The sequence below is a fragment of the Stegostoma tigrinum genome, chromosome 7, assembly GCF_030684315.1.
Source record: "Stegostoma tigrinum isolate sSteTig4 chromosome 7, sSteTig4.hap1, whole genome shotgun sequence".
In the NCBI taxonomy this organism is placed as follows: domain Eukaryota; kingdom Metazoa; phylum Chordata; class Chondrichthyes; order Orectolobiformes; family Stegostomatidae; genus Stegostoma; species Stegostoma tigrinum.
The window spans coordinates 22,714,159-22,739,822 of NC_081360.1; the positions used below are offsets into that span (position 1 = coordinate 22,714,159).

General features: G+C 42.9%; 1 long non-coding RNA gene across 1 annotated transcript in view; it reads right to left on the reverse strand.

Moving 5' to 3' along the window:
- Positions 1–22,821, reverse strand: part of LOC132209813 (uncharacterized) — a 34,151-nt gene extending 11,330 nt beyond the window's left edge. Inside the window, exons 1-2 of the long non-coding RNA XR_009445930.1 lie at positions 22,719–22,821; positions 13,832–13,985 (exon numbers count right to left, since the gene is read on the reverse strand). This is a non-coding gene — a long non-coding RNA (uncharacterized LOC132209813). The remainder of the gene's footprint in view (positions 1–13,831; positions 13,986–22,718) is intronic.
- Positions 22,822–25,664: the final 2,843 nt, after the last annotated feature.

Genomic DNA, 25,664 nt, shown 5'->3' on the forward strand with positions numbered 1-25,664 from the left:
GTAATTGACAACTGACCAATTATATTTCATTGTCTTTGTTTCTGGAGTCCCCAAGTGGTTTGGTACAAGGAACTTGGTCATCGGAATTTCAAAGTCTTGGCATAATAATGTGTGCGGGAATACAAGGAAAAGCAGGAGATTGGCACTTGACATTAAAGCCGGTACAGGAACGATGGATCAAATGGCCTCCTTGAGCCAACGTCATTGAATATAATTAAGACAGAAATAGATAGGTTCTTGGTTAGTAACAGGAAGGTTTTGGGGAGAAGGCAGGAGAATGGGATTGAGAAGCAAACCAGCCATGATCGAATGGCTCACTCAATGGGCCAAATGGCCTAATTTTGCTCTTACTTATTATGGTCTTATAGTCTCCATTTTCAATGTGATTTCAGAGGCCAGTTATGAGCCAACTACATTGCTGTGGGTCTGGAGTTAAATATGAACCAGACCAGATAAGGACAGCAGATTTTCTTCCTTGAAGAACATTTGTAATCACCAGATAGATTTTTACAATAATAGTTTTTGGTCTCTGTTTCTGAAATTTGCTTTGTAGTCTGGACTTTGTTTACATTCTACCTGTTGTTGTTGTGGTGAGATTTGAAACCGTGTCCCCAGCGCATTAGTCTACACCTCAAGTTTACTAATTCCATGACATTATGTCACCAATTTCCTCAAAGCTCTGGATTTCTTCATTCTGTCTGAAGCACAAGTTTGTTTTCAATGGATTGGCTGGAAATGGAAGGATTGGGCCCAATGGGATGATCTCATGGATGGGAGATCACCTGCTAAGGATTGGTTCAAGCATGTTGTCCTGGACTGGGCAAGTATCTCTGCTGTCTGTTTGCTTTGTTGGCCCATAGATGATTCCATACCAACATGGACTGTATATCTTGGCAATGAGACATGTTTGAGGAGTCTTTCAGAAAAGAATCGGAGAGCGAACATGTGACAGCTTTTCCAATTGTCCACTAAATGAATGAATAGCCCAAACTCTGTTCCTGCTCTCTGCTAAGTTTGTTGACCTCATGTAAGATGGCAATTCAGTGAGTAACTGCTTCCTCTCCCATAGGCTGGCTACAGGCCCACAAACGCTCCTGCTCCTGGTCTCTACGCAAAGCCTCTGCCTTGTCCCCTAATATCTAAGCTCATTCTTTTTTTGGTCACATTCCAGAGAAGCACCTTGGGACACTGCAGGTGTAAATATACACTTTTATTGTTGGCTCCACAGTGGTGTTGCAGTCTGATGAATGAGTTGTTTTGCGTTGGGATGACTACCATTTGGTTCAGGGTCACACGCCTCCCAATCATTGCCCAGAATTTTCTCTCCTGAAGGTCCTGACTGTGACTTGAGTATGGTTTTTGTGGGTGTCATCAGTTCCCGAGCTTCAATCAAGTTCCATCTCATCACGCATGGGGTCAGCAAGTGCCTGAGGTTCGAGGTGAAGACAGATCCTGCCCACACAAGTATCTCAGCCAAAGAGACTGAACAGCAGCCAGGGCAGGACACCCCTTGGTCATGTATCACCTCTCCCCAATCTTTGGCTGACTCTGAGGCACTGTGTGCCACACTACACCACTAGTCAGCAAAACGCTAACTTTACACACTGACTTCATAAAGGATTTTAATAAATGCAAGGTTTAATCGATGCCACTCTCTTTGTTCGATTCAGTCAAAAAGAGAATCCGATCATAGCCCAACTCTGGGAAATGCTCGCTTTCAGAGGGCCCTCAATGTTGATATCACAGAACATTAACATGGAGGAAGAGCAAACAATTAGGAAAGCAAATAGCATGTTAGCCTTTATTAACCAAAGATGGGACTATGAGAGTGAAAAGGCCTTATTGCACTGAGGCACAACTTCTTCACACCAAAGGGTTGTTTGTATGTGGAATGAACTGCTGGGGGAAGTGGTAGATGCAGATACAGTTAGAACATTTAAAAGACATTTGGACAGGTACATGAATAGGAAAAGTTTAGAGGGAAATGGAAGAAACAAAGGCAAGTAGAACTAGTTTAGTTTGGGAAAGTTGGTCAGCATGGACCACTTGGACAGAAGGATCTGGTTCTGTGCTGTGTAACTCTACATGTGCAAGAACCTTGATCAGATTATACCTGGGGTATTGCACTAAAATTGGTCTCTTTATCTGTTGAAGGATATAACTGCTTTAAAAGGAGTACCGCCACAATTCACTGGAATGATTCCTGAAATGCGGATTGTATTGACAGTCTGAGTAAATTAAGCCTGCACTCCCTAACATTTCAGAAGAACGAGAAATGATCTAACAGAAACATGTGAAATTCTGCAGCAAACTGACGGAGTACATGCTGAGAGGATGTTTCCCTCTGGCTGGGGAAGCAAGAAAACAAGGGCACAGTTTCACAACAAGGAGATCAGTCATTTACAATTGAGTTGATGAAGGATCCACTCACTCAAAGATCTGTGAATCTTTTGAATACAATGACCTGTGGATAGGGGTGGGAAGGACAAGTTCTGGCAGAAGATGAGCCACAGCATTACTGGACAGGAAAGCAGGCTTTTGAGGGGCTGAATGGGCTACAGCAGGTCTCCTATTTCATGTCTTTTGCTCCCTTGTTTATCTTTATCTGCGATACACAAATATCTGATCTTAGCCACAAGTCGAAGGGAAAGCACAGTTAACATTATTCCTCAACCGAGATTGCCTGGGCACTAAATAACGGAAAATGAGGACACTGAAGGTGAATTGAGCAGATATTTTGCCTCTGTCTTCACTGTAGATAACAGTAACACCCCAGAAATAAATATGAATCTGAAGGTAAAAGGAAGTGAGGAACATAAAACAGTTAGAATCACCAGGCGAAAGGGGATTGTGAGAATTATTAAAATAACAATAAGTCTCCATGTCCTGAAGGACTTCAACCTTTGGGTTTAAAAGTGGCGGCTCAGATCATTAATGTATTTGTTTGAATTTTCCAAAATTCGCTCAATTCTAATAAGGCTCTGTCAAATTGGAAAACAGGAAATGTGACTCCTCGATTCCAAAAAGGAAAGATCCTGGACAGTTAGCCTAATGCCTGTTATTGGAAAAGTGCCATAACATGCCAATAAAGAGTTTGTAGCAGAACATTTTGAAAAGCCTAATGCAAACAGCCAGAATCAACATGATTTTCTGAAAGGGAAATTAAGTTTGTTTATTTCACTGGAGCTTTTTGACGTAGCAACAAGCAATATCGATGAAGGGGAAATGTTGCATATACTGTACTTATATTTCCGCACATAGGTTTCCAGAAAATATTTGACAAAGTGCCAAGTCAAAGGTTACAAAACAAAGTAAGAGGTTATTTGTGTGTGTGTGTGTGTGTGTGTGTGTGTGTGTGTGTGTGTGTGTGCGCGCGTCTGTGTGTGTGTGTTGAGGGTGGGGGGGTGGAGGTGAAGGGGAGGTAATACATTAGTATTGGCAGAGGACGAACAGAGCCTAATAGGAAGCAGAGGCAATGAGGGGCTGTTTTCAGGTTGGTGAGTGGTGTGCCATATGAATCAGCATCAGGGCCACAAACCATTTTGCTATCAGTTATTGGATGAAAGACCGAATGCATGGTTGTAAAGTTTGTTGACGATCTATATGGGTTGGTCAGAAAATAAGTTATGAAGAAGATGTAAATGTTCTGCAAAGAATGTTTATAGGTTATGTGAGTGAGGAAACCTTTGGGAGATGGAGTATGACGTGGGGAAATGTATACTCGCTGACTTTTGCAAGAAGAACAGAAATGTAGGTTCTTATCTAAATAGAGATTGTAGGCCTCAGATGTACAGAAGGATATAGGGATCCTGGTATACGAATCACAAAAGGTACAGAGAGTGATTAGGAAGCCAAGAGGAGTGATGTCTTTTATTGTAGGGGAATGTATTCATTTGAATGTAAACATTCAAGATGGTGGCAGAGTCGGATGCTCCAGCCAGAGTTCCCCTGCTTCGTCAGTTCCCTGTCCTTTTTCTTATTTTTCTTCCCTCTTTTCTGCAATTTTTATTCCTCCCCTTCCCAACTTTTAACTTCTTAAATGACCCTACCTGAAGGGAATGGACAAAGTGGGTGAGCTTGAGTGCAGCTCGGCGTGGGAGACAAGTCAGAGACCAGACCAGCGCGGAAGCTATTCCTGGAAGTGAGTCGTGGCCAGAGTTGAAGTGGGAGCAGACCGAGCCGAGGCCGAGCTGGGAGGCTAGTCCTGCAGGCTAGTCACGGCCAGGGGCAATGAGGCCATGAGTTCTGAGGCCAGGGGGGCACGGAATCTGTAAAAAACACTATCGATGTGGAGATGTCCGATAAGGACAGCCAAGAATGGGCAGGATTTAATAGGGACAGAATGAAATAAATTAAGTGTAAATCCAACTCGGTTTTGAAATAAAAGCAAAGGCCGGAGAGTGACTAAGGTGCGCGTGCAATAAAATCTTTAATATTTTTGATCTGTAAATGCAGCTGGAGTTAATTTTACAGCAAGAGATTTAGTGCAATGCGGAAAAGTACTGTTTGTGAGATTTTTTCTTTTATAACACGTCTCATAGCTTCTTGTTTGAAAGTATGTCTTTTGACTGTACTGTGTTGATAATATATTCAATTATCATAACAATTCCTCAGGACTGGTCACTGACTACTGGTGCAAGAAGTCAGTTTCTGAGACTACTGGTCTTCTACTGAACAATGCTTCTCTGAAGAAGAGGAAGTACTTAATAACTGTTCATCAGTTGCATTTTGATAGTGTCCAGTTCTCATCTGCTTGGAGCACCCAGAACCCGGCTATGATATTTATATGAAAGAAAGGCCTTGAGAGCTTTAGGAAGGGGATTCCAGAGCTTAGGTCCCAAGCAAGAGAAGGTTTAGCTGCCACTATGGAACCATGGAAATTGGGGAATGCTCACGAGGTAGGATTACTGAGGATTAAGTGCTGCAAACCTGAGCGTAAATGTGTGACAGCCCAGCTCTTTACTGCTGGCAGTATGTGCTGGAGACACTGGATACTGGCAATGCATGTTATTAGCTGACCTTTTAGTCTGCTTCACATTCCCAGCTAAGGTCTTGCGCATTTGACACTTGTCGGGATATTTACTCCCTGCCGCGAAAATTTGACATCACACGGCAAGGAGATATTGGACGAGATAGCCAAATCCTTGGCACAGCAGGAGGAGGGAGGGAGGCTTCGGGAGCATAAATAGGTCAGTGCTGCCTAAGCACCTTCCAACTGTGACTCCATCTTAAAGCTTGACACTTAGCATGAGCCCAGAGTGAGGCAGGAGGGATGGGAAAAGTGTTGCAAGACCACTGGGTCGTTTATGCACCAAAGACTGTGATGGAACAGGAGCTCAGACTCAAGTCTTTCGCAAACCAAAAGGGCACTTCAGGCCGGAACCCACACTGCCCAGCTACCTCTGTAGCCTCGGGGTCTCGTGATCCCAGTCGCTCTGCCTTGTGGCCCCTGGCTTATTTACATCTGATGGCGCGGCCAGAAAGGAAGTATGGTTTAGAAGGGGTGGACGCTAGGAAGTTGTTTCCGTTAGGCGAGGAGACTAGGACCCGTGGGCACAGCCTTAAAATTAGAGGGGGTAAATTTAAAACAGAAATGAGATGACATTTCTTCAGCCAGAGAGTGGTGGGCTTGTGGAATTCATTGCCGCAGAGTGCAGTGGAGGCCGGGACGTTGGATGCCTTCAAGGCAGAGATCGACAAATTCTTGATCTCAGAAGGAATCAAGGGCTACAGGGAGAGTGCAAGGAAGTGGTGTTGAAATGCCCATCAGCCATGATTTAAATGGCGGAGTGGCCTTGATGGGCCGAATGGCCTTACTTCCACTCCTATTTCTTATGGTCTTTTGATTGCAATCTGAAATGCAGAAGAACTGGAGGATCATGGATATCTCTGAAAGAGGTACAAGTTTGGCCTCTTGAGCCTGCATTCCCATTCAATTCCACTCTCCTGCCAGTCCACCTCATGATCCTTGACCCATTCTGACTGGCAGAAATGTATCTAACTCAGCTGTAAATAAATTCAATGACCTCACCTCCACTTTTTCTGGAGAACCGTGTACCCAGACTGTGGGAGAGACTTTCTCCACATCATTGTTTATAAAGAGAGGCCCCTGACTTTTATCTTGTGGTCCTAATTTTAATGCACCCCTAATTTTAATGTGTCACTAATTGTGATGTGCTCCTGAAAAGGAAACACCCTGCAGGTATCCAACTGTTCAAGTCCCCTCAGAATCTTATGTCATTTAGGGTGGCTCAGTGGTTTGCACTGCAGCCTCACAGCACCAGGGACCCAGGTTCGATTCCAGCCTCGGGTGACTGTCTGTGTGGAGTTTGCACATTCTCCCCGTGTCTGCGTGGGTTTCCTCCCACAATCCAAAGATGTGCAGGGTAGATGGTTTGGCCATGCAAAATAGCCCATAGTGTTCAGGAAAGTGTGGGTTATAGGGGGATGGGTCTGGGTTAGATGCTCTGAGATCCAGTGTGGACTTGTTGGGCCAAAGGGCCTGTTTCCACACTTGAAGGAATCGATATCTTTCTTAACTCCAGTGGGTGCAGAGCCAAGCTGTTTAAATATTCCTTATAATGCTGGCATTTTGTCTGTGGAATGTGACCCAGGAATTCTCTGAACCACTTCTAAAGTATTTTTCAAGCAAAGACACCACAACTATGTGCAAAGTTCAATCAGAGCTAATATAGGGCCTGCAAGTACAGGGGTGGTGGAGGAGTTGAACTTGGTGTTGAATTAGGGTGTGTGCAGTAGTACTACCAGCTGAAGCTTCTGACATACGCTTTTAATATTACCCAGCTGCAAACTTAGATTCAGGAAATGTTGTCCGTCGCTACTCTGACCTTCTGATATCAACTCACGAGGTCCCCTTCCTCAAATGTACTCGCTGACAGTCTCAGATTTGGCAGCTCTCCAATTTCAGACTGTTTGGAAAATTGTTGCTGCATCACGGTAGCACTGCATCACTGCATCAGCTCCGCTGTAACTGTGCTCTCTCCCTACCAGCTGGAATTTGGAGCAATTCAACACACTTTAGAAAGGATTATATTCACCTTGAAGGGTAGATTTATAAGAATGATGCCTGGACTTCAGGGGTTATGTTTTCTGGAGAGATTATACAAATTAGGCCTGTTTTATCTCGAGTTTAAAACATTGAGGGATGATCTGATCAAAGTTTTCGAGGTATAAACAGGAAAAGACAGAGTCAATGAAGATTGACTATTTTCTTTTGTTGGGGATTCTAGAATGAGGGGGCAAAGCATAAAAGTGAGGGCCAGCCCTTTCAGGAGAGAAGTTAGGAAGCACAAAAAGTTAAAGCTTTGGAACTATCTCCAGAATCAGCTGTGGATTGTGAACCAGCTGTTGGTTTTAAATCTGAGAGAGTTCATTTTTTGTAAAGCACAGGCATATAAGTATACGGGCCAATGGTAACTATATGCAGAGATAATGGGAACTGCAGATGCTGGAGATTCCAAGATAATAAAATGTGAGGCTGGATGAACACTATATGCAGTTAGGCCACAGATCAGCCATGACCTTACTGCATGATGGAACAGACTTGAGGGGTTGAAAGGCCTGCTCCTTTCCCTTGTTGTGCTGATGAACAAATCACGTCTTTTGACTGGTAAAGTCCCACCTCCTGTGCATACCTGGATGGTGTATTTGTAGCATCATTGTATGATATATTTGCCACTCATGACAGGTTGGGAATTTAGATTTGGATAAAATCTCAGTTGTGAATAACGGCACTCATAATCAAAGAATAAAACAGGACTAATAGACATGGTTGTTGAGCAGGTGATGTCAGCATCCTTACCTGCATGGTGCAGACAGGAGTACATCCATGTTCGTGCATGATAGCTGCTAAAATAGTTGTGTGTGTGTGATACTCGAGCGCTCATCCTCATGGTGCAGAGATAATAGGAACTGCAGATGCTGGAGAATCCGAGATAACAAAGTGTGGAGCTGGATGAACACAGCAGGCCAAGCAGCATCTTAGGAGTGCAAAAGCTGATATTTCGGGCCTAGACACTTCATCAGAAATGGGGGAGGGGGAGATGGTTCTGAAATAAATCGGGAGAGAGGGGGAGGTGGACCGGAGATGGAAAAAGGAGAAGATCAGTGTCCTTAGACAACATGTCTGTCATGGGCCTCCTGCAGTGCCACAATGATGCCCCCCGAAGGTTGCCAGAACAGTAACTCATATTCCGCTTGGGAACCCTGCAGCCTAATGGTATCAATGTGGACTTCACCAGCTTCAAAATCTCCCCTTCCCCCACTGCATCCCTAAACCAGCCCAGTTCATCCCCGCTTCCCTAACCTGTTCTTCCTCTCACCTATCCCCTCCCCCCACCTTAAGCCCCACCCCCATTCCCTACCTACTAACCTCATCCCGCTGCCTTGACCTGTCCGTCCTCCCCGGACTGACCTATCCCCTCCCTACTTCCCCACCTACACTCACCTCTTCTAGCTCCATCCCTGCCTCTTTAACTTGTCTGTCTCCTCTCCGCCTATCTTCTCCTCTATCCATCTTCAATCCACCTCCCCCTCTCTCCCTATTTATTCCAGAACCCTCTCCCCATCCCCCATTTCTGATAAAGGGTCTAGGCCTGAAACGTCAGCTTTTGTGCTCCTAAGATGCTGCTTGGCCTGCTGTGTTCATCTAGCTCTGCACTTCATTATCTCAGCCCTCATGGTCAAGTTGGCCAGAGTAATTTGAAAGAAACACAACAAATAAGGAACGGTTCCAGCATGGCAGGGAAAAGAGCTGAAGAGCACATTAGAGTCTGAATGAAGAGCAGGATGCTTCAGTAATGAAGGAATCTGATACCTCGATGACTGTCAGTTCCCAGTTTGTGATGCTCAGTCAACACAATTTTCACTGTTCTAACTGGGCTGGGGTGAGATCTGAATCACATGACCTCTTCCAGACTGCGACATCATAAGGCCTAAACATCATATACATGACCTCAACATGTAAAGGAATGAATAGCCAAACCTCAACATAACATGCAGAGGTGAGTTATCCAGATATTAATGCTTATTCTTTCTGCACTGAGTCAATGGCTCATTCAACAACTGAAAGTTAAATGATCACAAACAGTGCAAGGTAACCGCCAATACCCAATGCAATGAAAAAACCAGTTGAGACAGGGCCATCAACAGTGATATGGAAGGGGTACTCACGCATCGATCGGGCCTGGAGCCTAATAGGAGAATGCTCCTAATTATGGTGCCAGTGCTGTGTGCTGCTCAGTCAGTTTAATAGGCAAAGGCCCACCATAACCCATTTTCACCAGCTTGGCTGTTGATGACCTCATCCTGAATTCTCAGCCTTTTGGGAAGTGGGATCGTACATTCTGTATCAGGAAAATTATTTCACAGCAATAACTTGCCTTGAGGGGGTCCGAAATCTGATAGTTGCCAGGTTTCTGTGCCTGAGTAGAACACAGAAAAACCAGTATTGATCATTCCCAGAGATAATGGGAACTGCAGATGCTGGAGAATTCCAAGATAATAAAATGTGAGGCTGGATGAACACAGCAGGCCAAGCAGCATCTCAGGAGCACAAAAGCTGACGTTTCGGGCCCGGTCTGATGAAGGGTCCAGGCCCGAAACGTCAGCTTTTGTGCTCCTGAGATGCTGCTTGGCCTGCTGTGTTCATCCAGCCTCACATTTTATTATCTTGATAATTCCCAGACTGCTGTTTTGATGCTTTTTAGAGGTGTCTATTTATTCCTACAAGTGTGAGATGACAATTGGGATATTGGGACTGTGCACGGAGCGAGTTGTTGTTGTAGAGGCAAAAAGAGGGAAAGGCTGCCAGTTTGATATTTGGAGGGATTAATTTTTCGAAGTGTTTGTATCAGTACAACATTCCTCTCTGCCAGTTGTCAAACTTCCAGCCTACAAAAATATTCAGACAAGGTCTGAAGACCGTGAGGAGCTTTAACTGTGTTTTAAGCATTGAATTTCAAGAAACTGGTTGGTTCCCTTCCAACCTGTCTCCAGTATGCTGCTTGCTGAGGTGGACTGGCATTTGTCCAGTCAAGTCCCAGAAACATGTTCCCCAGCAGAAGCAAAGGCTCAGTCTGTGTGGAATTAGCCAAGCAGCCAGCACAGTTGGTTGAAAGTTCACAGGGTCGTGATATGACTAAAAACACACCTTGCTTTATCTGCTAGTCAGCCCTTCTGGCTTTCCCTTCCATGTACAATGCCTTGCAAAACAGAGAAGTGACTTAAGGCCCTTTAGTTCAGTGATAAGAGTGTTCAAAATTCTGCGCTACACACACTGGTTAAACATTGATATCAGCTGTTATGAGGTGCATGGAAAGTAACAGAACTGCAGAAGGTCAAATGCTTGGCCAAACTGCTGTACTACAAAAGGAGGTTGAATGCTGAAGATTGAATTTTAATGTTGACTGGAATCTGAACCCAGTTAACACGATGAATATTCAGATGCTCTGATTCAACTCCTCTCATGCAGACAATGTGTAAGATTGATCAAAACAAAAACACAAAATTTCTGGAAAACCTTAGCAGGTCGGGCAGTAACCGAGAAGGGAAATCAGAGTCAATGTTTCGGGTTGAGTGACCCTTCATCAGAACCGGTTCGATTTTTACTTACAATCTTGACCCATTGCTTTAATTGATGTTGCATTTGTTTTCAACCACCTTTTTTGGATCTTCAGTCATTGGTTTTTTTCCCATCAAGGCATTTTCTAACCCACTTATTCAGAGATGTTATAGCACAACTCTGGGGCAGGTGGGACTGGAGCCTGTGTCTCCTGGCACAGAGGTAGAGACACCACATCGCACCACGTGGACCTTTATTGAGTTACTCACTAACCTTCTGGTGATTGCTACCAGGCAGAGAAACCGATCTTCAAAATAGCACAAAGTTTCCCAAGAACACAGAATATCACCAAACTGTTGCCCAAACGTTGGGGTGGCACAGTAGCACAATGGTTAGCACTGTCACCTCACACCGCCAGGGACCTAAGTCTGATTCTGCCCTCAGGTGACTGTCTGTGTGGAGTTTGCACCTTCTCCCCATGTCTGTGTGGGTTTCCTCTCACGGCCCAATGATCTGCAGGTTAGGTGGATTAGCCATGCTAAATTGCCCATAGTGTTCTGGGAGGTGTCGATTAGGTGGGGTATAGGGGGATGGGTCTGGGTGGGGTGCTCTGAGGGTCAGTGTGGACTTGTTGGGCTGAAGGGCCTGATTCCACACTGCGGAGATTCTGTGATCATGTCGTGATTATCCAAACTACATCTAAGGAGCAGAGCTATCAATACTTCACTTTAGCATTCGTAACAGGGGAGGTGGTATGTTACTTTTCAAACCCACTTGCTGTTGATTCATAAAAGACATTTACTGAGCTTCATGAGCAGTTTTTCTGATCCCCACCTCGATATTTTAGTAAAGAACAGTAGGGAATCCTCCTTTTAAAGTCATTGACAGAATGTAGGTGTCATAAACACGCTCAGCCTTTGTGACCACCTTTAATTGAGCTTTGGTAGCTGAACATCTTGCTCAGTGATTTCAGGGACCAGTGTAAAGTCAGCACATTACTGTGGCCTGTGTGTGGAATCAAACATAGGCCAGAGAACAGATATCCTTCCCTAAAAGTAGGAATATTAACCAAGTGGGCTTTTATAATTAATAGGTAATTTTCATGATCATCAGTATGGACTATAGCTTCTTAATTTCTCATGTATTTTTCGTTTATTTAGCTAAATTTGAACTCGCAGCTAGAAGGATGGGATTATAGTTGGGGTTAATGACCCAATAATGAATCTGAGGAGGTAGTTATGGGAACAATGAAATAGCAGAAGAGTCTTTATGGTGGAAGATGTTTTGAGCAACCCATTAAAGCTAAGAATACTGGTGAAGATTTAAGTACCGTCACCATCACTAGAGAAGTAGTCTTAGACAAACTAATGGGGCTAAAGGCCCCCTGGCTTTGGTGGCTTATATCCCAGGATGCTAAAAGAAGCAGCTATAGAGGCAGTGGGTGCATTGGTTGTAGTTTTCCAAAAATCCTTGGATTCTGAAGAAGTCCCGGATGATTGGAAAACTGCCAGTGTGAGACGCCTACAGGCCGATTAACCCAACATCTAATGTTGGAAAAAATTGGAATCGATTATGAAGGAAGTGATAGCAGAACATTTGTAAAATCGTAATCTGATCAAGCCGAGTCAGTATTACTTCATGGAAAGGAAATCGTATCTGACTAATTTTTTAGAGTTTTTTGAGCAAGTCTCAACCAGAGCGAATATGGGGTAGATGTGTTGTATTTGGACTTAGAGAGGGCGTTCGACAGGTACCTCACAAAGGGCTAAGTCATAAGAGCTGATGGTGTTGAAGGTAGTTAATTGGTCTGGATCGTGAATTGGCTAGTAAGCAAGAAACAGTGAGTGGAGATAAGAGGTTCTTTTTCAGATCCAACATGTAACTCGTAGGGTTCCACAGGGATCAGTGCTGGCTCGCAATAAATATCAATGACTTGGAGGAAGGAAGTGAATGTGGTGTAGCCACATTTGCAGATGACACCGAAATAAGTGAAAAGACAAATTACGAAGGGGATACAAACAGTTTAAAAAGAAATGCTGATAGATTAAGTAAGCAGGCAAAAAAAACTTTGGAAAATGGAGTATAATGTGGGAATGTGAGAAGTTTATTTTGGAAGGGACACCAAAAGAATAGCATTGTTTAATTTGGAGTAAAACTGCAAAAAAAAACTGTAATATATAGGGACTTGAGGGTACCTGTGTGCATGAAACACAGAAAACTACCACATTGGTACAGCAGGTAATCATGAAATCTAATAGAACATAGAACATAGAACATAGAACAGTACAGCACAGAACAGGCCCTTCAGCCCACAATGTTGTGCCGACCATTGATCCTCACGTATGCACCCTCAAATTTCTGTGACCATATGCATAATCTCTCTGCAGAAGTCCAGATAACATTCTTGTTACACCTATGCTGTACTCCCTCTAATGCCTTCCTAAGTTGTGGTGTCCAGATCTGTTCACAATAGCTCAGTATTTCAAATATTGAATTTGCCTTCCTAAGTGTGGACACAGGCCCTTCAAGTCCACACTGAACCTCAGAGCATCCCACCTAGACCCAAACCCCTAATTTAGACATCCATATAACAAGACAGTGCAACTACCATTGGACTAAGCCTTCATGATGCTAACAAACTTTCATATTTTTCAGTTCACATCCCATACTAATTATATTGATATTGCAAATGGTAAATTTAACTAAAATCTCTGCTCATTTAGTTGAGTTGCTGGCAAGTCTGGAACCTTCTTTTTCTTTGTGTGGTTCAATCAAATGAGAAGAAAACTGAAATGGAATAAAGTGTGAAAGACTAAAAATAAATTAGGAAAGAGAGAATGAGTGATACATGTAGGAATACAGGACAGAAACATGAGCAGAAATAGAGCTAGAATGCCTGACGTAGGTTGAGTCAAATGGATAGTTAGGACAAAGGGGAGATATCCAATTTGTGACCTTTGCAGGAAATTTATGTAAAATGTTTTTGAGAACACAGCCTTTGCCATGACACTTCGTGAGATTGAACAAACATTTGTTGGTGACTGTAAAAGTTCAAATACGAGTAATGACCAATTTTACAAGGTACTAGATAGTGTCGGGTGACCATGGAAATACATCCAAGCAGCAAATCATTGTCATTACAGGAAGAGAGAAGGGAAGGTTTAATAAAAAGCTGAAGGTTATTAAAGTAGGGAGATACAAAAATAATGCCGTAGATCATCTAGTAGGGGCAATGCTGGACATTAATACCTGACTGAAGGAGAAATTGGCAGCACAGTATCTCAATTCCAGTGAGCAGAGTCGGAGAGGACATTGCACATTGAAAGTTTAAACTCCTTCGACAGTTCCCACGTATGCCAATGTGTCAAGACTTTTGCCAGTCCTGACATGCATCTTTGAAAACCTGGAGATAGAAAGATATGGGAGCGTTTGTTTTGATCCTTACAAGCATAGGTTATTAAAAATATAGGACTTTCCACATATAAGACTGCAGTCAGTCTGACTGACAATTATTAGTAGTTACTATCATTTAGCATATGGATACTGGAAATTTTTAGGTCTTAAGTAAAAACATCACACCATTTTTAAGCTACCATTTTTATAGCAAATATTAAATACTTTTAAGGAAGAATGTCAGTAGAAACTAATTTCTTTCCTTAGTTCATAGATTTTCTTAGTATTTCCATTGATGGTTGTATTGTTGTCATGAATGACAGTGTAAAATAAAATTTACAGTTAATTACAGGACTGATTCCAAATGACTGGAGAATTGCAAAAGTTATTATTCAAAATCATTCTACAAGTAAGCCCAGCAACACCAGACCAGTCAGTTTAAAATTTACGGAAACTTATGGAAATGATAATCTGGTGCAAAGTTGAGAGCCACTTGAATAAAAATGAATAACATGTCTGGATTTGTTAAAGAAAAATTGCAATTAATAAACTTGATTGTGTTTTTTTAAAGAGATTAAAAGAGAATTGATAAATGTAATGGAATTGATGTTGTGCAGACAAACCTCCAGATGGTGTTTTGTAAAGTAACAGATGCATGATCACAAAATTGCCTGACTGTCAGATAACAGAACAGTGGTGAGCATTTGTTTGTTTCTGTATGGGACAAATCAAATATTGGTGGATCTGGGGTCAGCATGAGGATCACTGCTATTTTTGACTTATATGAATAATGCAGTCTTGGGTGTGCAAGGCTAAATTTAAAAATTTGCAAGTTATATTGTGAAATGTGAGGACCATGCTAGCATTCAAGAAGACATAAGCTGGAGGAATGGGTGGATATGTGGCAAAGTATATTAATGATACATTTTGGTTCAAAGACTAAGTGGAGATAATGTGAAGTATAGGTTTTGACTTTAAACAGTGTGCAAGAGCAGACAGAGCTAGACTAGATTTACACAAATCATCCAAGTGGAAAAACAGACAGGTTGAGAAATTTGTTAAAAGGTCCATGGGATCCTGGGTTCCTTAAATAAAGACACTAAATACAAATGCTGAGAAATAATGATCATTTTTTTAAAAAAAAATGACCATAACTAGAATATCATGTTCAGTTCTGGGAAATGAGTTTAAAAGGACCTGAAGACTTTCCATGTGTTGCATGAAAGGTTACAAGAATTCTTCAAAGGGTGATGGACTTCACTTACATACATTGATTAGAGAAGGAGATTAAAGAAGAGAGGGTTGAAAACAGATTTGATTAGAGTGTTCAATCTCATGGGGAGTTTGGCCAGTAAATAGAGGAAGAAAGTGTTTCCATTGGTGGAAAAGTCAAGAACCAGAGTTTACTAATTTAGGGTGGTTCGAAAAAGAACCAGAGGCAGGTGGATAGGATCTGGAATGCTCTGCTTCCTAATATGATGGAGTTAGATAACTTTCAAGAGAATTAGATAATTATCTGAAGAGAAAACAATTATAGAGTTGTTGGGAGAAAGATTAGAGAGTGGGAGTAACTGAACTGCTGTTGGAGAGAACTCACATAGACAGAACTTGCCAAGCAGCTTTATTCTGTGCTGTAACCTTTCCATGTTTAAATAATTCCAGGTTGAATATATTATTAAGAATGAGATTGTGGAGTACTGGATGTGCCTGGTAAAATAGGGCTGAGTCAGGAGGAGGTTATGCCTGACAAATCTGCTCAAATTCTTTGAGGTGGTAACAAGTAAGTTAGACAGAGGAGAGCTAGTGAATATATCTATTTAGATTTCCTGGAAGTGTTTGACAAAGTGTCACACCGGAAGCTGCTAAACAAAATGGAGCCCATGGCATTTGAGTCAAGGTATTGACATGGATAGAGGATTGGCTGACTGGCAAAAGGCAGAGAATAGGGATAAAAGGATCTTTTTCAGGTTGGCATCCAGTGACAAGTGAAGTTCTGCAGGGGTCAGTATTGGGGCCGCAACTATTCACGTTCCCCATTAATAATATGGACGAAGGAACTGAGGACATTGTTGATAGGTTTGCAGATGACACGGTGATGGATGGAGAGGCAGGTATATTGAGGAAGTAGGGAGGCTGCAACAGGACTGGAACTGGCTGGGGGAGAAATGGGCAAGAAATGGCAGATGGAATACAGTGCTGGAAAGTATGATGTTATGCACTTTAGTAGGAAGAATAGAGGCATAGATAGTTTTCTAAATGGGTAAAAGCTTTAGAAATCTGAAGCACAAGGTGGCTCAGTGGTTAGCACTGCTGCCTCAGATCACCAGGGACCTGGGTTCAATTCCAGCTTCGGGCGACTATCTGTGTGGAGTTTGTACATTCTCTCTGTATCCGTGTGGATGCTCTGGTTTCCTCCCACAGTCCAAAGATGTGCAGGGTAGGTGTATTGACCATGCTAAATTGCCCATAGTATTCAGGGAGGTGTAGATTAGGGGTTTGGGTCTAGGTGGGATGCTCTGAGGTTCAGTGTGGACTTGAAGGGCCTGTGTCCACACTTAGGAAGGCAAATTCAATATTTGAACTACTGAGCTATTGTGAACAGATCTGGACACCACAACTTAGGAAGGCATTAGAGGGAGTACAGCATAGGTGTAACAAGAATGTTATCTGGACTTCTGCAGAGAGATTATGCAGAGGCCTCTTTTAACTAGAATCAATAAATGTGGAGCTGGAAAAGCACAGCTGATCAGATAGCATCTGAGGAGCAGGAACATCAACATTTTAGGCCAAAACACTTTGTCAGGATTTTGGAGGGGGAAGGGAGTCTCGAAATAGAGGGAGGGGGTTGCGGCTGAGGTGAGGGCAGTTGAAATAGAGATAAGTGGATGCATGTAGCGGATTATTGCTGTTGGTCAGTGGGAAGGATGGAGTGGATAGGTGAGCAGGAAGATTGACATATTGGGGTAGGAGATTTTTTAAACCTGGTGAAATCAATGTTCAGGTCATTGGGCTGTAAGCTCCCAAGGCAAAATATGAGGTCTTATTCCTAGCTTAGAAAGTTAAAGATGATCTGGTTAAAGTCTTCAAGATATTGCCCGGAGAATACAAGGTAAATAAATAGCTATTTCCACTATTTGTGGATTCTAGGGCTAGGGCCAGACTATTCAGGAGAAATATTCAGAAACACTGTTATATACAAAGGTTGCTTGATATTTGGAATTGTCTTCCATAAATGACAGCCCATGCTGGATCAGTTTTTAATTTTAAATCTGGGATGGATAATTTTTTGTTAGGCAAACATGTTAAGGTATTTTTGCTAAAGTTGGGTATCTGAGAGGCAAATGTAATTCCTCTCTTCAAGAAAGGAAATAGGGAAATCCCCGGCAATTACAGACCAGTAAGTCTCACGTCTGTCATCTGCAAGGTGTTAGAAAGGATTCTGAGGGATAGGATTTATGACCATCTGGAAGAGCAGGGCTTGATCAAATGCAGTCAACACGGCTTTGTGAGGGGCAGGTCATGCCTCACAAACCTTATCGAGTTCTTTGAGGATGTGACTAGAAAAGTTAATGGAATATGGAATCCCCATATTTTGAGGGGATTGGAATATAAGGCTAGGGAAATCTTGCAATAACTATACAATGCATTGGTGAGACCACATCCTGAGTTCTGTCAGCAGTTTTGATTCCTGTGTTGAAGGAAAAATATCATTTCATGCGTCATAAGCAAAGGCTAAACAGATTGCGATTCTATTCACTGGAGTTTAGAAGATTGAGAAGTGATCTCATTGAAACATTTTGGATTCTTAAGGAGAATGTTTCCTTTCATGGGACAGTCTAGGACAAGAGGGCCTAGTCTCAGAATGAAAGGGCACCAATTTAAAACTGAGATGAGGAGGAATTTCTTCCCTCAGAGATGTGAGTCTTGTCACAGGGAGCAGTGTGGTTTGAGTCCTTTGTATATTTGAGGTTGAGATAAAAAGTTAGATAGACAGACAGACAGATAGATAGATAGACAGACACAGATGAATCAATGGCTAAGGAGAAAGAGCAGGAGAGTGCACAGGAGGAATGTTGGATTAGCCATATTCCTATTGAATGGCAGTGCAGATTCAAGGGCCTGAACAGTCTACTCAAGTTCTTATTTCTTACGGTCTTGACACCATTGCTGTGCTATTCTTCACAAACACCTATAAATAACAATGTACTAAAGTTCCAACAAAATCGCTTGGATGCCAATTTTGATAGGTTTCACAGGGAGTTGCTCTCCATAAGTCCTAATGGGTTTTCCCTCTCTATTTTCCCAAGCTTACCAAAGTAACTCTACACCACTCCATTACGGCATTCCACTTGTAACCTCTCACTCGTTTTCGGTGGAAGTGCTTCCAACTGCTTGGACCTCCCAGCATTCCTGGTTCCAGCTCCATCATCAAAGCCCAGCTAGGCACCATTTCAAAAGCTAGTGCATTGTTTCAAATGCTAGTGCACCATTTCAAATGCTAGTGCATTGGTTCAAACGCTAGTGCATCATTTCAAATGCTAGAGCATCATTTCAAATGCTAGAACATCGTTTCAAACGCTAGTGCATCGTTTCAAACGCTAGTGCATCGTTTCAAATGCTAGTGCACCATTTCAAATGCTAGTGCATCGTTTCAAACGCTAGAGCATCGTTTCAAATGCTAGAATATCGTTTCAAATGCCAGTGCATCGTTTCAAACCCTAGAGCATCGTTTCAAATGTGAGAACAACGTTTCAAATGCTAGAGCATCGTTTCAAATGCTGGAGCATCGTTTCAAATGCTAGAGCATCGTTTCAAATGCTAGTGCATCGTTTCAAATGTGAGAACATCGTTTCAAATGCTAGAGCATCGTTTCAAATGTGAGAACATCATTTCAAATGCTAGAGCATCGTTTCAAATGCTAGTGCATCGTTTCAAATGGTAGAACATCGTTTCAAACACTAGAGCATCATTTCAAATGCTCTAGCATCATTTCAAACGCTAGTGCAAATGCTAGCTGCCCCGCATTGTTCCAGTTAATTGCAGCAAACTGCTGGATGAAGGCAGTTGGCCCTCTCCTTTATCGGTGACGACAGGGATGTCCTGGGGAATTGTGGGAGTAGGTGCGTGCTATCATGTGGCCACTGCCATTTCCTTTATTGCCACTTGTACCACAATACATACAGTATAGTCCAAAATCGCACCAATAATGTCATAATTCTTAGCTCTTATATTAAGTAGCCCCCATTTCCAAATCTTCTGTCCAACTGGTAGATTGTAAAATCCACAATGATATCTACTGTCTGCCCTTTTCACACCTCATTTAAATCATAATATCGCTCTCAGCTGCTGCCTTGATTCCAGCTGATCTCTGATATTTACACAGCGACTTGACTTCCCGACTCATCACAGCCCCTTGCTACCACTTTGGAGTCTCTTCTCTCAGCAGTGACTCTGCTTGGGCTCCTCTCTGGTTTTACAGGAGTAGTGGGAGTGCAGACTGAAGCTACTGAAAGGTCACGGGGCAGCAGTGATGGTTGCCATAAACATGTGGACAAACACATGAATGCATGCACACACACACAGATGATCATCTTTAGAAGTACAGGAAATGTTCATCAGAAAAAGGCTAGGCACTCCCATGCTCATGCTCACATGACAGTGGAGTTATTGACTGCCTGCAATGGTCAATCTCCATCAGCAGACATAAGGTGAGGGAACCTGCAGTGTGTGGGGTCAGTGGTTCAAAGTCACGGTGCCTTCCAGTCACACTACACTCCAAAGCCAATAACCCTTTCCTCAGCTGCTTCCAGTACTCTAGGTGCAGTCGAGCCAGGATGACTCTTCCCCCTGGAGGGAATGGAATTGGATGTGAAGTTACTAGATTTTCTGAGAGGGGCTTCAGAATGGCCAATGTGGGGAATAGAGGAATATCACGTGCTGCAAAGATATCTGAATTCGGGTGTGAAGGACACTCCTGCAGAACAAGAGCACTTTCCTGATCAGGAAGCACTCAGTATCCAAAATGAACAAAACACCTTTCACATCAATGAGCACAGACTTTGTAAGAACAACACAAAATAATACTTAGCCGATTTATTGACAACAAGAGGGAGACTATAAAAAGAAGTAAAACATTCCCCACAGTATCGGTGAATAAATGTCATGATAGATTTTATATGTACTGTCGTGTTGAATTAAGGCTGAATTGGAAGGATGAATGGGCTCTGTTTTTTAGGCTTGTCCTTCATTTGTCCACTGCATCTTGAGTTTTGAGAGATTATGTTCAGAACGGTCCTGTTTTTTAACTCCTTCAGTGCTTCCTGAAGAAATCTTCAATATGTTGAACCTTCAGCTTGTTCGAACCACCCTTGCTTGGTTCCATTCTTAGAGATTAGAGCCAGAAGTTGATTGTCTGATCCTCATCCCACATTGCATCACCATCTAGGACATCCTCCTTAACCCCATTTCTTACACATCTCCGTTTGGAGACAACATCTGCCAACATAGGAGTCAGTGTTTGCATGATTACTGAAGATACTATATGACACAGCATGGAGCTGGAGGGACACAGCAGGCCAGGCAACATCAGAGGAACAGGAAAGCTACCATTTTGGGTTGGGGCCCTTCTTCAGAAAAGCTTTCCTGTTCCTCTGATGCTGCCTGGCCTGCTGTGTTCCTCCAGCTCCACACCTTGTTACCTCTGATACTAGCATCGGCAGTGCTTATTATCTCTTACTGAAGACACACAGTGCTGTCCCTCTCCCTGGCACTCTTCAACTCTTCCTTTATCTCTGCAATGTTTGTCAACCAATTTTACATGCGTTGTGGTTCAGTCCAGAAAATCACCAGGAAACCTGAAGCCAGCATCTGTTGTTACCCACCAGAAACTCCAGGGGCATAGTTTTCCCTTCTTTCAAGTGGTGACACAAAGGCAAGATGTGATGACTTAATTAGCTGAGAGTGCAAAGTTCAAGTTTTTGCCACTGAATTAAACAGCTGTAAATACATCCTTGCTCCTTCAATGGCAAGATCGCCTTATTTGCAAGTTGGTGGTGTTGGAGCTAACTCACCGCAAGCTACCTTCAATTTATCTACTTATTATGAAATCTCACAATCAAATACTGAAACAATGATTTAAACTTTATTGCACGTAGCAATCTCGATTAGACACGGGGTCACAATCTTATGTGTACATCACTGTTTCCGCTAGAGGAAGAAATGTCTTGAGGTGTCTGGCACTCAAGGACTGTTGCAGACTGTTACAAAGGAAGCATTGCTAGAAGAGGTAAGCAAGCAAAACTGGCAGGTGGAGTTCACCATGAACAAGCGTGAAGTCATCCACATCAACAAATTGGAATAGGCCAGAGTATTTCCTACATGGGGAGAGGTCAGGAATAATGGGTGAGCAGAATGGGTCGATGTATGTAAATCGCTATTTCCTACATGGGGAGAGGTCAGGAATAATGGGTGAGCAGAATGGGTCGATGTATGTAAATCGCTAAAAGCTGTGGATCGCAACATGAAATAATGAACCTTTATCACAAGATTACAGTATTATGAAGGGGTGGAAGTTTTGGGCACTGAACCTGGCGAACAGTGCTTTGTCCTTCGGAAGGGACAGCACAGGCTCACGAGAATGACGTTGGGGCTAAATAGAGGAAACAACTGAGAAGATTAAGGGATGATACAACTAAGTTGGTGAAGATGATTAAAGGATTTGATTGAGCTGATGCAGTGAAATTGTTTCCTCTGGTGAAAGAGTCCCGAACCAGGCCATTCAAGGATGATGTTACGAAGCATTTCTTCACGCAATGGAACTCTGGAACTCTCCACCCCATGCAAATCGTTGATGATGTCTCAATGAAAATCAGAGAATTAGATAATTTTATTGGTCTGTGATATTAAAAATATCAGTGAGCAGTGGAGTGCTGTAGCCCCTACCCATGAATTCCCCTGGCTAAAGTATTAGAGGGGGTTGGCTTGGAGGGTCGGGGGAAAGCCAACTCACTGTCCCAATGGCTGTCCCGTGGCTATTTAACACTTGGAGCGATGCTAGTTGTTTGGATTTGGGGCTTCAACCTCCCAGATGACCCCAAGAGTGATGAAGGGGGTGGCTGGAATCGAGTGGCCAGTGGAGAAGGGTTAGAATGGGTTGGAAGGCAGAGGTCCTTTGGCGGGTGTGTCATGGGGCTCATCAAGTAGAAAGTGCATCCCCTGGCTCACCTGAGACCAGCACAGACATTCAAAGTTGCTGGACTTTTCAAATCTCAAATTCTTTTCACTGTAGCTCCTGTCCTTGCCATCTCTGCTTCTTTTCTGTAATGTGGTAACTCCCACAGACCTACAATAACATCAGGCTCCTAGGCAAAAACAAAATCAGCGAGGGAAAACCAAGCATACATTCTCTTGTTTATCTTTTCCAAACTCTCTGACTGTGGTTATACGGAACATGTCAATCATAGGACAACTCCATCCTGTGACCAATTCGTGGCTGCTCCATCGTGACCTCTTCCTCATCCTCCTAATCTGTGGAGTGGAAAATTCTGAGAAACAGTTCCCTGCTTCACATCCCATGGAAGAATTTGGAATTCAAGGCCGTTGTTCCAATTTTGCAGTCAATATATTTGGGCCCTGTCCAATTAAATTCCGGTTTAAAGTTCAGAAAGTATTGTACTTCATAGTGGAGTCATATAGCAATGGTTATCCCTGTAGCCTGCAGTTCCTACTCTGCACTAATACTTACCCAGCTCTTTTCCATCGCTTCATCAAAGCAGCCTTTATCATTGGCATGGACTCCGTATATCCAGCTCCTTTAAAGATACTCCCATTGCTTTGTTCTGTCTGGCTCCTTTATTTTGGCCATCTGTTTGACTACAAGCGTGAATTGGACAGGCCACAATACACTACAGAATCATCAAATCCTTAAACTCTACATAAACCCCTAATCTTCTTAAGTCACTGAAGTATTTACAGCACCGTTGACACAGCATCTCAGCAAGATACAGACTCACTGCTTAATAAACACATACTTATTAAATCGACGTGAAATTAAATTTGCTGGGTTGTCAGTTGCTAAGTGTCTGTGACAGCTTGGAGAGGAGTAAGTAGCATTGACAGTCACTGTTTCAAACAAGCGACTTGTTACAAGTGGACAGTTGCTTTGTCGTAGAGCTGATTGAAGGGCATGTCTTGGCTGATAAATGATGCTATTCCACCAAAACCAGATTCAATCCTTGCAGTATTTAAGAGAACTCGTTAGGTATTTCCCCTTCAATTAAATTCACATCTTTATATCATGCATTTTTAAAAATAATTTGGACATTTTGCAATCCAGGCCTTTACAAAAGAAATTGCCTGTTAGTCGACTAACCAGGTGTGGAATAGTGTCAAACCATCATATGAATACCCAGCCAAATCAATGCCTCAGGTTTTACATTAAATACATACCTGCACTGTGGATATCGCTGGCTCAGACAGCTTTCATTGCATGACCTGAACTGTCATCCAGAATGGCTTGGTGACCCACCTCCTATAAGTCCGTGCGGTGAAGGCACCTGTTATAGATTGAAAGGCAGCGCAAAGAAGGGCTGAGTTCAACATGGGCCAGTCCATGTGCTTAATGAAAGTTGCTACGTAGTGCGCGTGGCCTGAATATATTCCACTGCCCTTAGATTTGTGATGTTGGCATGGCTGGGGGATGGGTTCAGTGTGGAAGCAGTCCAGCTTATTTTTTTTTCCCAACAGGAATAAATTAAAACTCACACCCTGGCTTTGTTGGTCCTGCTGCACTGCCAGTTGTAACTTCCTGGAGTCGATATGACACAGTCCCAATGGGACAACTGTGCTTCTACATATATAATAGGATCCTCAGCAACTTCATGTTTGTCTTGGGCAGATGTCCCAGTGTTCAGTGGTTGGTGCTAGCAAGCAGGAAACAATAACTTGCATCTATATAGCACCTTTAACGGAAGGAATAATCCCAAGATGCTTTGCAGGAATAGTGCCAAAAGGATTGAGCTGCATAAGGGGAAATTGACAAAAGTGACAAAAAAGCTGGGGCTCAGAGATTGGTACCGAGGAACGTCTTCAAAGAAGAATGAAAAGTCACAGGGCTGGGAGGTTTAGGGAAGGAGTCCCAGAATTTAGGTAACTGAAGATACACCTAACAGTCCCGTAGCCATTACATTTGGGGATCTAATTTTGGAAGAGGCCAAAATTAGAAGGATACAGAGATTTCAGAGGGTTAAGAGGTTGGAATTGAATGCAGAGATTTAGAGAAGTGAGGGCATGTAGAGATTTAAAAACAAACCTGAGAATTTGAAAATTGACGACACGTCGACCAACTAAGCAATGTAGTTTAGTGAACACAGGGCTCGCTGATAAGAGGGAATTTACAGTCTATGCTTTGGTTTTAAAGAGGATGTGTGATTCACTTAAAGTTGTTTCGCTTAAAGTCATGGCTCCAATGTTTTAGTGAGGAATTATTATGTGCTGCCATTTCTGCCAAGATGCCTCATAATCTCCCAACGCCACGTCTATTCCGGACCCCCCCAACCTCCTCCCTCAACTACTGACCCTGCTCATTTAGGGAACTGTAACTCCTCGGGGTGAGACTGTGTGAGTGAGGTAGCTCACACAGAGGGAACAACGAAGGGTCTGGCCTATTTTGATGGCTTTATTTCCACCCCAGACATACTTGTTCACAACAGGAAGGCAAGAGTATTTTGGAGTACCAGAGTGGGGAGAGGTGCCTGCTGGGTCTAATAGGAGCACTCCTGCTGCTCCTCCATCTTGCAACAAAATGTTCATTCAGAGCTTCTCCATCCAGACCAGGAGTTACTATATTTAAAAGCTGCAGCAGCTGTTTTATTTTATTTTCTTGCTTAGAGTTCAGGAATGGCTTGGGTGAGCCTTACATGGGGCGTCCCTTTGCAGCCGGGAGTCCAGTTCATGGGAAATTTCGAGCAGATCTCACGCTGAGCTGGCAGGCAAGAAGTGAGGTCTTGTGGAACTTAAAAACTGGCCTCAGAGCAGAGAAGATACAAAAGCAAGTCCAGTTAATCTACAGAGCCCAGAAGAACATACTCACTCCTCCTGGCACAAGCAAATAACATTTTTAAAAAATATTAGATTGCTTTGAAATCTCGGCCAACAATCCAATGGCTTTGTTGATCATTATTTTTTATGGTTTCAGCACTTACTTGATTAGATGTATTGAATTTGGTGGCAAAACATACCACAGGGATTTTTTTTAACCACAAGCTCCGGTCTGATCCTTAGCCTCAAGTAACCTCGTTCACAATCCATTTGGATTCATAAGCAAAGCCAATCCTTCTTCCCTGCTGCTGCTCCCTTTCTTCCTTCCTCCCTGCCTTTTTCCTTTCACTACACACCCCCTCCTCCTCCTCTTCCTCTCTCCTTCCCACTTCACATCAAATGATACTATCACGCTACTCCTCAGGATTCAATTGCTTGCCTGCTCCCACTACTGCGAGGTACACCATTCAAGCAAAGTAAATCAATTTCCAAAAGAAAAGGGTTTAAGCTATAGCAAGGGGCTGAATAGGCTGAGCCTGGAGTACCAGAGGCTGAGCAGTTTCCTTACAGAAGTTTATAAAAGCATGGATAGGGTGAATAGTCAATGTCCTTTTCCCAGGATAGAGAAGACCCAACCTAAAGGGCATAGGTT